General features: G+C 43.5%; 1 protein-coding gene across 3 annotated transcripts in view; it reads left to right on the forward strand.

Moving 5' to 3' along the window:
* Window positions 1-12466, forward strand: part of LOC121269319 (deleted in malignant brain tumors 1 protein-like) — a 246846-nt gene that overhangs the window by 86112 nt on the left and 148268 nt on the right. The gene's annotated exons all lie outside the window — the stretch shown is intronic.

A 12466-nucleotide genomic window follows, 5' to 3' on the forward strand; every position in this document is an offset into this window, starting at 1 on the left:
ACACACACACACAGACATGCATACACACACACACACATGTACATACACGCACACACATACACACACACACACACACACACACAGACATACACACATACACATACAGGCACACAGACACACACACACATTCAGACACACAAACACATACCGACACACACACAGAAAGACACACACAGACAGACACACAGACACAGACACACACAAACACACAAACACACACAGACACAAACTGACAGAAAGACACACACAAACACACATACACACACAGACACACACACACAGACCCTCAGACACACACACAAAGGACAAACAGATAGACACTCTCTGCAGAAATGGGCTTTGGAGGATGGGCGTTATAAAATAAAGGACAAAGTCAGCAGGTTCTCGATGCTGTTGACCTGGAATTCTCTCGTGCTGGACATTCTCATCAACGAGTCAACCGTTAGGCTCAGCTGAGGCCTCCCTGGCCATGGGTTGATGGCCGCACACAGTTATAGGCCAGGTAGAGTGAGGGAGCCTGTTAGGGTGGCCTTCCTTCCTCAGCTCGCCCTCCAGCCTCAAAACATGCAGGTTCGCAACTTAAGGCTCTTTTCCCTTGGCCGTGGGACTTCCAGCAAGTTACTAGCCTTTTGCCTCAGGGGCCACGGACCAAGTGCTGGACAGTGGCATTGGGCTGGGTGTTGGTTGGAATGGGCATGATGGGCTAAGTGACCATGGACCTCCTATGATTCTACGGCACAAAGCTCAGGAATGTGGTAGAATAATGAGGGGGAAAGTGCGGCGAAGGTTTACCAGACTGATTCCTGGGATGGCGGGACTGACACATGAGGAGAAATCGAGTAGATTAGGATTAAATTCGATGGAGTTCAGAAGAATGAGTGGGGATCTCATAGAAACCTATAAAATTCTAAGAGGACAAGACAGGTTAGATGCAGGAAGGATGTTCCCGATGGTGGAGGACTCCAGAACCAGGGGTCACAGTCTGAGGATGCGGGGTAGACCATTTAGGACTGAGATGAGGAGAAATTTCTTCACCCAGAAAGTGGCGAACCTGAGGAATTCGTTACCATAGAAATTAGTTGAGGCCAAAACATTGTATGTTTTCAAGAAGGAGTTAGATATAGCTCTTGGGGTGAAAGGGGTCAAAGGATATGGGGAGAAAGCGGGAGCAGGATATTGAGTTGGATGATCAGCCATGATCATAATGAATGGCGGAGCAGACTCAAGGGGCCGAATGGCCTACTCCATTCTCTATGTTTCTATGTACCAGGCATCAGGAGGGCACAGGTGGAATGAGCAGACACACAGCAGCTGAAATTTAACAAGGGAGTCAAGTGAGGGGACCTGCTCCGGTTGTTGGAAAAATGTGGGAGGGGTGATGAGCAGAAGGGGATCATTTGAAAGGGAGCAGAGAAAACCGGGGTGTGCGAGCACACAGGGAGAATACAAACATCAGTATCGACACACGAAAAAGGGGCAGGGGGAGGCCAGTATGACAGATATACTTATGATGCAGTCTCTCAAACATTTCCCAATCTCTCTGTCTCTCTCTCAGTGGGATATATTTATGATGACTGCTGTCTCTCACTCCCCCCCACTCTCTCTCTCTCTGTCAAATATATTTCTGATAACTGCTGTCCCTTACTCCCCTCTCTCTCTCTCTCTCTCAATGAGACATATTTATGATAACTGCTGTCTCTTACTCCTCCCTCTCTCTCTCTCTCAGTGAAACATATTTATGATGACTGCTGTCTGCCACACCCTCTCTCTCTCTCTCAGTGAGATATATTTATGATAACTGCTGTCTCTCACTCCACTCTCTCTCTATCCCTCTCTCAGTGGGATATATTTATGATAACTGTTCTCTCTCAATCCCCCCCCCCTCTCTCTCTCTCTCTCAGTGAGATATAGTAATGATAACTGCTGTCTCTCACTCCCCTCTCTCTCTCTCTCTCAGTGAGATATATTTATGATAACTGCTGTCTCTCACTCCCCTCTCTCTATATCTCAGTGAGATATATTTATGATAACTGCAGTTCTCTCACTCCCCTCTCTCTCTCCCTCTCTCAGTGGGATATATTTATGATAACTGCTGTCTCTCACTCCCCTCTTTCTCTCTCCCTCTCTCAGTGAGACATATTTATGATGACTGCTGTCTGCCACACCCTCTCTCTCTCTCAGAGATATATTTATGATAACTGCTGTCTCTCACTCCACTCTCTCTCATCCTCTCTCAGTGGGATATATTTATGATAACTGCTGTCTCTCACTCCCCTCTTTCTCTCTCCCTCTCTCAGTAAGATATATTTATGATGACTGCTGTCTGCCACACCCTCTCTCTCTCTCAGCGAGATATATTTATGATGACTGCTCTCTCTCACCCCCCACTCTCTCTCAGTGAGATATAGTTATGATAACTGCTGTCTCTCACTCCCTCTCTCTCTCTCTCTGTGAGATATATTTATGATAACTGCTGTCTCTCACTCCCCTCTTTCTCTCTCCCTCTCTCTCTCAGTGAGATATATTTATGATGACTGCTGTCTCTCACTCCCCTCTCCCTCTATCTCAGTGCGATATATTTATGATGACTGCAGTTCTCTCACTCCCCTCTCTCTCTCAGTGAGATATATTTATGTTAACTGCTGTTTCTCACTCCCCTCTCTCTCCCTCTCTCTCTCTCAGTGAGATATATTTATGTTAACTGCTCTCTCTCACTCCCCTCTCTCTCTCTCAATGAGATATGTTTATGATAACTGCTGTCTCTCAATCCCCTCTCTCTCTCTCTCTCAGTGAGATATATTTATGAGAACTGCTGTTCTCTCACTCCCTTTCTCTCTCACTCTCAGTGAGATATATTTGTGATAACATCTGTCTCTCACTCCCCTCTCTCTCTCTCTCTCTCTCAGTGAGATATATTTATGATGACTGCTCTCTCTCACTCCCCTCTCTCCCTCTCAGTGAGATATATTTATGATAACTGCAGTTCTCTCACTTCTCTCTCTCTCTCTCAGTGAGATATATTTATAATAACCGCTGTCTCTCATTCCCCCCTCTCTCTCTCAGTGAGATATATTTATGATAACATCTGTCTCTCACTCCCCTCTCTCTCCCTCTCTCAGTGAGATATATTTATGATGACTGCTGTCTGCCACACCCACTCTCTCTCTCTCAGTGAGATATATTTATGATAACTGCTGTCTCTCACGCCCCCCCTCTCTCTCTCTCTCAGTGAGATATATTTATGATGACTGCTGTCTCTCACTCCCCTCTCTCTATATCTCAGTGAGATATATTTATGATAACTGCAGTTCTCTCACTCCCCTCTCTCTCTCTCACTCTCAGTGAGATATATTTATGATGACTTCTGTCTCTTTCTCCTCTCCTCTCTCTCTCTCAATGAGATATATTTATGATAACTGCTGTCTCTCATTCCCCTCTCTCTCTCAGTGAGATATATTTATGATAATTGTTGTCTCTCTCTGCCAGCTCTCTCTCTCTCTCTCAGTGAGATATATTTCTGATAATTGCTGTCTCTCACTGCCCTCTCTCTCTCTCTCAGTGAGATATATTTATGATGACTTCTGTCTCTTACTCCTCCCTCTCTCTCTCTCTCAGTGAGACATATTTATGATGACTGCTGTCTGCCACACCCTCTCTCTCTCTCTCAGTGAGATATATTTATGATAACTGCTGTCTCTCACTCCACTCTCTCTCTATCCCTCTCTCAGTGAGATATATTTATGATAACTGCTGTCTCTCACTCCACTCTCTCTCTATCCTTCTCTCAGTGGGATATATTTATGATAACTGCTGTCTCTCACTCCCCTCTTTCTCTCTCCCTCTCTCAGTGAGATATATTTATTATAACTGTTCTCTCTCAATCCCCCCCCTCTCTCTCTCTCTCTCAGTGAGATATGGTAATGATAACTGCTGTCTCTCACTCCCCTCTCTCTCTCTCAGTGAGATATATTTATGATAACTGCTGTCTCGCACTCCCCTCTCTCTATATCTCAGTGAGATATATTTATGATAACTGCAGTTCTCTCACTCCCCTCTCTCTCTCCCTCTCTCAGTGGGATATATTTATGATAACTGCTGTCTCTCACTCCCCTCTTTCTCTCTCCCTCTCTCAGTGAGACATATTTATGATGACTGCTGTCTGCCACACCCTCTCTCTCTCTCAGTGAGATATATTTATGATAACTGCTGTCTCTCACTCCACTCTCTCTCTATCCCTCTCTCAGTGGGATATATTTATGATAACTGCTGTCTCTCACTCCCCTCTTTCTCTCTCCCTCTCTCAGTGAGATATATTTATGATAACTGTTCTCTCTCAATCCCCCCTCTCTCTCTCTCTCTCTCTCAGTGAGATATAGTAATGATAACTGCTGTCTCTCACTCCCCTCTCTCTCTCTCTCTCTCTCAGTGAGATATATTTATGATAACTGCTGTCTCTCACTCCCCTCTCTCTATATCTCAGTGAGATATATTTATGATAACTGCAGTTCTCTCACTACCCTCTCTCTCTCCCTCTCTCAGTGGGATATATTTATGATAACTGCTGTCTCTCACTCCCCTCTTTCTCTCTCCCTCTCTCAGTAAGATATATTTATGATGACTGCTCTCTCTCACCCCCCACTCTCTCTCAGTGAGATATAGTTATGATAACTGCTGTCTCTCACTCCTCCCTCTCTCTCTCTCTCTGTGAGATATATTTATGATAACTGCTGTCTCTCACTCCCCTCTTTCTCTCTCCCTCTCTCTCTCAGTGAGATATATTTATGATGACTGCTGTCTCTCACTCCCCTCTCCCTCTATCTCAGTGCGATATATTTATGATGACTGCAGTTCTCTCACTCCCCTCTCTCTCTCAGTGAGATATATTTATGATAACTGCTGTCTCTCACTCCCCTCTTTCTCTCTCCCTCTCTCAGTGAGACATATTTATGATGACTGCTGTCTGCCACACCCTCTCTCTCTCTCAGTGAGATATATTTATGATAACTGCTGTCTCTCACTCCACTCTCTCTCTATCCATCTCTCAGTGGGATATATTTATGATAACTGCTGTCTCTCACTCCCCTCTTTCTCTCTCCCTCTCTCAGTGAGATATATTTATGATAACTGTTCTCTCTCAATCCCCCTCTCTCTCTCTCTCTCTCTCTCAGTGAGATATAGTAATGATAACTGCTGTCTCTCACTCCCCTCTCTCTCTCTCTCAGTGAGATATATTTATGATAACTGCTGTCTCTCACTCCCCTCTCTCTATATCTCAGTGAGATATATTTATGATAACTGCAGTTCTCTCACTCCCCTCTCTCTCTCCCTCTCTCAGTGGGATATATTTATGATAACTGCTGTCTCTCACTCCCCTCTTTCTCTCTCCCTCTCTCAGTGAGACATATTTATGATGACTGCTGTCTGCCACACCCTCTCTCTCTCAGTGAGATATATTTATGATAACTGCTGTCTCTCACTCCACTCTCTCTCATCCTCTCTCAGTGGGATATATTTATGATAACTGCTGTCTCTCACTCCCCTCTTTCTCTCTCCCTCTCTCAGTAAGATATATTTATGATGACTGCTCTCTCTCACCCCCCACTCTCTCTCAGTAAGATATAGTTATGATAACTGCTGTCTCTCACTCCTCCCTCTCTCTCTCTCTCTCTGTGAGATATATTTATGATAACTGCTGTCTCTCACTCCCCTCTTTCTCTCTCCCTCTCTCACTCAGTGAGATATATTTATGATGACTGCTGTCTCTCACTCCCCTCTCCCTCTATCTCAGTGCGATATATTTATGATGACTGCAGTTCTCTCACTCCCCTCTCTCTCTCAGTGAGATATATTTATGATAACTGCTGTTTCTCACTCCCCTCTCTCTCTCCCTCTCTCTCTCTCAGTGAGATATATTTATGTTAACTGCTCTCTCTCACTCCCCTCTCTCTCTCTCAATGAGATATGTTTATGATAACTGCTGTCTCTCAATCCCCTCTCTCTCTCTCTCTCAGTGAGATATATTTATGAGAACTGCTGTTCTCTCACTCCCTTTCTCTCTCACTCTCAGTGAGATATATTTGTGATAACATCTGTCTCTCACTCCCCTCTCTCTCTCTCTCTCTCAGTGAGATATATTTATGATAACTGCAGTTCTCTCACTTCTCTCTCTCTCTCTCTCTCAGTGAGATATATTTTTGATGACTGCTGTCTCCCACACCCCCCTCTCTCTCCCTCTCTCAGTGAGATATATTTATGATGACTGCTGTCTGCCACACCCACTCTCTCTCTCTCAGTGAGATATATTTATGATAACTGCTGTCTCTCACGCCCCCCCTCTCTCTCTCTCTCAGTGAGATATATTTATGATGACTGCTCTCTCTTACCTCCCTCTCTCTCAGTGAGATATAGTTATGATAACTGCTGTCTCTCACTCCTCCCTCTCTCTCTCACTCTCTCAGTGAGATATATTTATGATAACTGCTGTCTCTCACTCCCCTCTCTCTCTCTCGTGAGATATATTTATGATGACTGCTGTCTCTCACTCCCAACTCTCTGACTCTCTCAGTGAGATATATTTATGATAACTGTTCTCTTTCACTCCCCCCCTTTCTCTCTCTCTCTCTCAGTGAGATATATTTATGATAACTGCTGACTCTCACTCCCCTCTCTATCTCAGTGAGATATATTTATGATAACTGCAGTTCTCTCACTCCCCTCTCTCTCTCTCACTCTCAGTGAGATATATTTATGATGACTTCTGTCTCTTTCTCCTCTCCTCTCTCTCTCTCAATGAGATATATTTATGATAACTGCTGTCTCTCATTCCCCTCTCTCTCTCTCTCAGTGAGATATATTTATGATAACTGCTGTCTCCCACTCTCCTCTCCCTCTTTCTCTCTCCCTGTGAGATATATTTCTGATAATTGTTGTCTCTCTCTGCCAGCTCTCTCTTTCTCTCTCTCTCAGTGAGATATATTTATGATGACTTCTGTCTCTTTCTCCTCTCTCTTCTCTCTCAATGAGATATATTTCTGATAACTGCTGTCTCTCACTCCCCTGTCTCTCTCTGTCTCTCTGTGAGATATATTTATGATAACTGCTTTCTCTCAGTCCCCTATCCTCCTCTCTCTCTCTCTCTGTGAGATATATTTATGATAACGGCTCTCTCACACTCCCCTTTCTCTCGGACTCAGTGAGATATATTTATGATAACTGCTGTCTCTCACTTCCGTCTCTGTCTCAGTGAGTTATATTTATGATAACTGCTGGCTTTCGCTCCTCTCTCTCTCTCTCCCTGTGAGATATATTTATGATAACTGCTGTTTGTCACTCTTCTCTCTCTCTCTCAGTGGGATATATTTATGATAACTGCTGTCTCTCACTCTTCTCTCTCTCTCTCAGTGAGAAACATTTATGATAACTGCTGTCTCCCACTCCCCTCTCCCCCTCTCTCTCTCTCTGTTGAGATATATTTATGATAACTGCTGTCTCCCACTCTCCTCTCCCTCTCTCTCTCTCTCTCTCCCTGTGAGATATATTTCTGATAATTGCTGTCTCTCTCAGCCAGCTCTCTCTCTCTCTCTCTCAGTGAGATATATTTATGATAACTGCTCTCTTTCACTCCCCTCTCGCTCTCTCCCTCTCTGAGAGATATATATTTATGATAACTGCTGTCTCTCACTCCCCCCTTTCTCTCAGTGAACTATATATATGATAACTGCTCTCTCACTCCTACCTCTCTCTCTCTCTCTCAGTGAGATATATTTATGATAACTGCTGTCTCTCACTCCCCACTCCCTCTATCTCTGTCTCTCAGTGAGATATATTTATGATAACTGCTGTCTCTCACTCGTCTCTCTCTCTCTCTCAGTGAGATATATTAATGATAACTGCTCTCTCACACTCCCCTCTCTCTCGCACTCAGTGAGATATATTTATGATAACTGCTCTCTCTCACTTCCGTCTCTCTCTCAGTGAGTTATATTTATGATAACTGCTGTCTCTCACTCCTCTCTCTCTCTCTCCTTGTGAGATATATTTATGATAACTGCTGTTTGTCAGTCCCCTCTCTCCCTCTTTCAGTGGGATATATTTATGATAACTGCTGTCTCTCACTCTCTCTCTCTCTCTCTCATTGGGATATATTTATGATTACTGCTGTCTCACTCCTCTCTCTCTCTCTCTCTGTCTCTCTCAGTGAGATGTATTTATGATAACTGCTGTCTCTCACTCCCCTCTCTCTCAGTGAGATATATTTATGATGAGTGCTGTCTCTCATTCCCCTCTCACTCTCTCTCACTCTGTGAGATATGTTTCTGATAATTGCTGACTCTCTCTCCCAGCTCTCTCTATCTCTCTCAGTGAGATATATTTATGATAACTGCTGTCTCTCACTCCCCTCTCTCTCTCAGTGAGTTATATTTATGATAACTGCTGTCTCTCACTCCTCTCTCTCTCTCTCCCTGTGAGATATATTTATGATAACTGCTGTCTCTCAATCCTCTCGCTCTCTCTCCCTGTGAGATATATTTATGATAACAGCTGTCTCTTACTCCCCTCTCTCTCTCAGTGAGATATATTTATGATAACTGCTCTCTCTCACTCCCCTCTCTCTCACACTCAGTGTGTTATATTTATGATAACTGCTGTCTCTCACTCCCCTGTCACTCTCTCTCTCCCTGTGAGATATATTTATGATAACTGCTGTTTGTCACTCATCTCTCTCTCCCTCTCTCAGAGATATATATTTATGATAACTGCTCTCTTTCACTCCCCTCTCTCTCTCCCTCTCTCAGAGATATATATTTATAATAACTGCTGTCTATCAGTCCCCTCTCTCTCTCTCTCAGTGGGATGTATTTATGATAACTGCTGCCTCTCACTCCACTCTCTCTCTCTGTGAGATGTATTTATGATAACTGCTGTCTCCCACTCTCCTCTCCCTCTCCCTCTCTCTCTCACCCTGTGAGATATATTTCAGATGATTGCTGTCTCTCACTCCCACCTCTCTCTGTAAGAAATATTTATGATAACTGCTCTCTCACTCCCACCTCTCTCTATCTCTCAGTGAGATTTATTTATGATAACTGCTCTCTCTCACTCCCCTCTCCCTCTATCTCTCTCTCTCAGTGAGATATATTTATGATAACAGATGACTCTAACTCCCCTCTCTATCTCTCTCAGTGAGATATATTTATGATAACTGCTATCTCACTCCCCTCTCTCTCACACTGAGTGAGATATATTTATGATAACTGCTGTCTCTCACTCCCATCTCCCTCTCAGTGAGTTATATTTATGATAACTGCTGTCTCTCTCTCCTCTCTCTCTCTCAGTAGGATATATTTATGATAACTGCTCTCTCTCAATCCCTTCTATCTATCTCTCTCTCTGTGAGATATATTTATGATAACTGCTGTCTCTCAGTCCCTACTCTCTCTCTCTCAGTGAGATATATTTATGATAACTGCTGTCTCTCAATCCCAACTTTCTCTCAGTGAGCTATATTTATTAACTGCTCTCTCTCACTCCGCCCTCTCTCTCAGTCCGATATACTTATCATAACTGCTCTGTCTCACTCCCCTCTCTCTCACACTCAGTGAGATGTATTTATGATAACTGCTGTCTCTCACTTCCGTCTTTCTCTCAGCGAGTTATATTTATGATAACTGCTGTCTCTCGCACCTCTCTCTCACTCTCCCTGTGAGATATATTTATGATAATTGCTGTTTGACACTCCTCTCTCTCTCTCTCTCTCAGTGGGATATATTTATGATAACTGCTGTCTCTCACTCCCCTCTCCCTCTCCCTCTCTCTCAGTCAGATATATTTATGATAACTGCTGTCTCTCACTCCCTCTCCCTCTCTCTCTCTCTCAGTGCGATATATTTATGATAACTGCTGTCTCTCACTCCTATCTCTCTCTCTCTCTCTCTCAGTGAGATATATTTATGATAACTGCTGTTTGACACTCTTCTCTCTCTTTCAGTGGGATATATTTATGATTGCTGCTGCCTCTCACTCTCTCTCTCTCTCTCTCTCTTGCTCTCTCATTGGGGTATACTTATGATTACTGCTGTGTCTCACTCCTCTCTCTCTCTCTCAGTGGGATATATTTATGATAACTGCTGTCTCTCACTCCTCTTTCTCTCTCAGTGAGTTATATTTATGATAACTGCTGTCTCTCACTCCCCTGTCCCTCTCTCTCTCTCAGTGAGATATATTTATGATAACTGCTGTCGCTCATTCCCCTCTCTCTCTCTCTCTCTTAGTGAGATATATTTATGATAACTGCTGTATCCCACTCTCCTCTCCCTCTCTCTCTCTCCCTGTGAGATATATTTCTGATGACTGCTGTCTCTCACTCGCCTCTCTCTCTCCCTGTCTCTCTCAGTGAGATATATTTATGATATCTGCTCTCTCTCACTCCTATCTCTCTCTCTCTCTCTCAGTGGGATATATTTATGATTACTGCTGTCTCTCTCTCCTCACTCTCTCTCTCTTTCAGTGAGATATATTTATGATAACTGCTCTCTCTCACTCCCCTCTCCTTCTCTCTCTCTCAGTGAGATTTATTTATGATAACTTCTGTCTCTCACTCCCCTCTCCCTTCTCTATCTCTCTCTCTCTCTCAGTGAGATATATTTATGATAACTGCTGTCTCTCACTCCTCTCTCTGTCCAGGTCAGATATATTTATGATGACTGCTGTCTTTCACCCCCCTCTCCCTTCTCTCTCTCTCTCTCTCTCTCAGTGAGATATATTTATGATAACTACTGTCTCTCACTCCCCTCTCTCTCTCCCTCTCTCAGAGATATATATTTATGATAACTGCTCTCTCACTCCCCTCTCTCTCTCTCAGTGAGATATATTTATGATAACTGCTCTCTCTCACACCCTCCTCTCTCTCTCTCTCTCAGTGAGATATATCTATGATAACTGCTGACTCTCACTCCCAGCTCTTTCTCTCTCTCTCTCAGTGAGACATATTTATGATAACTGCTGTCTCTCACTCCCCTCTCTCTCTCTCAGTGAGATATATGTATGATAACTGCTGTCTCTCACTCCTCTCTCTCTCTATCTCAGTGAGATATATTTATGATAACTGCTGTCTCTCACTCCTCTCTATCTCAGTGAGATATATTTATGATAACTGCTTCTCTCACTCCCCCCTCTCTCTCAGTGAGATATATTTATGATAACTGCTCTCTCTCACTCCCCTCTCCTTCTCTCTCTCTCTCTCTCAGTGAGATGTATTTATAACTGCTGTCTTTCACTACCCTCTCCCTCTCTCTCTCTCTCTCTCTCAATGAGATATATTTATGATGACTGCTGTCTCTCACTCCTCTCTCTCTCTGTTAGATATATTTATGATAACTGCTTTCTCTCACTCCTCACTCTCATTCTCTCTGTCATTGAGATATATTTATGATAACTGCTGTCTCTCACTCACCTCTCTCTCTCTCTCTCTCTCAGTGAGATAATTTTATGATAACAGCTGTCTCTCATTACTCCCTCTCTATCTCTCCCCCTCTCCCAGTGATATATGTTTATGATAACTGCTCTCTCTCTCTTCCCTCTCCCTCTCCCTCTCTCTCTCTCTCTCAGTGAGCTATATTTATGATAACTGCTGTCTCTCACTCCCGTCTCTCTCTCCCCCTCTCTCAGTGAAATATATTTATGATAACTGTTCTCTCTCTCTCCTCTATCTCTCTCTCTCTCTCTCAGTGAGATATATTTATGATAACTGCTCTCTCACTCCCCTCTCCTTCTCTCTCTTTCTCTCAGTGAAATGTATAACTGCTGTCTCTCACTACCCTCTCCCTCTCTCTCTCTCTCTCTCTCTCAATGAGATATATTTATGATGACTGCTTTCTCTCACTCCCCTCTCTCTCTCTCAGAGAGATATATTTATGATTACTGCTGTCTCTCACTCCTCTCTCTCTCTCTGTTAGATATATTTATGATAACTGCTTTCTCTCACTCCTCACTCTCATTCTCTCTGTCAGTGAGATATATTTATGATAACTGCTGTCTCTCACTCCCTTCTCTCTCAGTGAGATATATTTATGAAGAGTGCTGTCTCTCATTCCCCTCTCACTCTCTCTCACTCTGTGAGATATGTTTCTGATAATTGCTGACTCTCTCTCCCAGCTCTCTCTATCTCTCTCATTGAGATATATTTATGATAACTGCTCTCTCACTCCCCTCTCTCTCACACTGAGTGAGATATATTTATGACAACTGCTGTCTCTCACTCCCCTCTCTCTCTCAGTGAGTTATATTTATGATAACTGCTGTCTCTCACTCCTCTCTCTTTCTCTCCCTGTGAGATATATTTATGATAACAGCTGTCTCTCAATCCTCTCGCTCCATCTCTCTCTCTCAGTGAGATATATTTATGATAACTGCTCTCTCTCACTCCCCTCTCTCTCACACTCAGTGTGTTATATTTATGATAACTGCT

This window comes from Carcharodon carcharias, chromosome 24, assembly GCF_017639515.1.
Source record: "Carcharodon carcharias isolate sCarCar2 chromosome 24, sCarCar2.pri, whole genome shotgun sequence".
NCBI lineage: Eukaryota > Metazoa > Chordata > Chondrichthyes > Lamniformes > Lamnidae > Carcharodon > Carcharodon carcharias.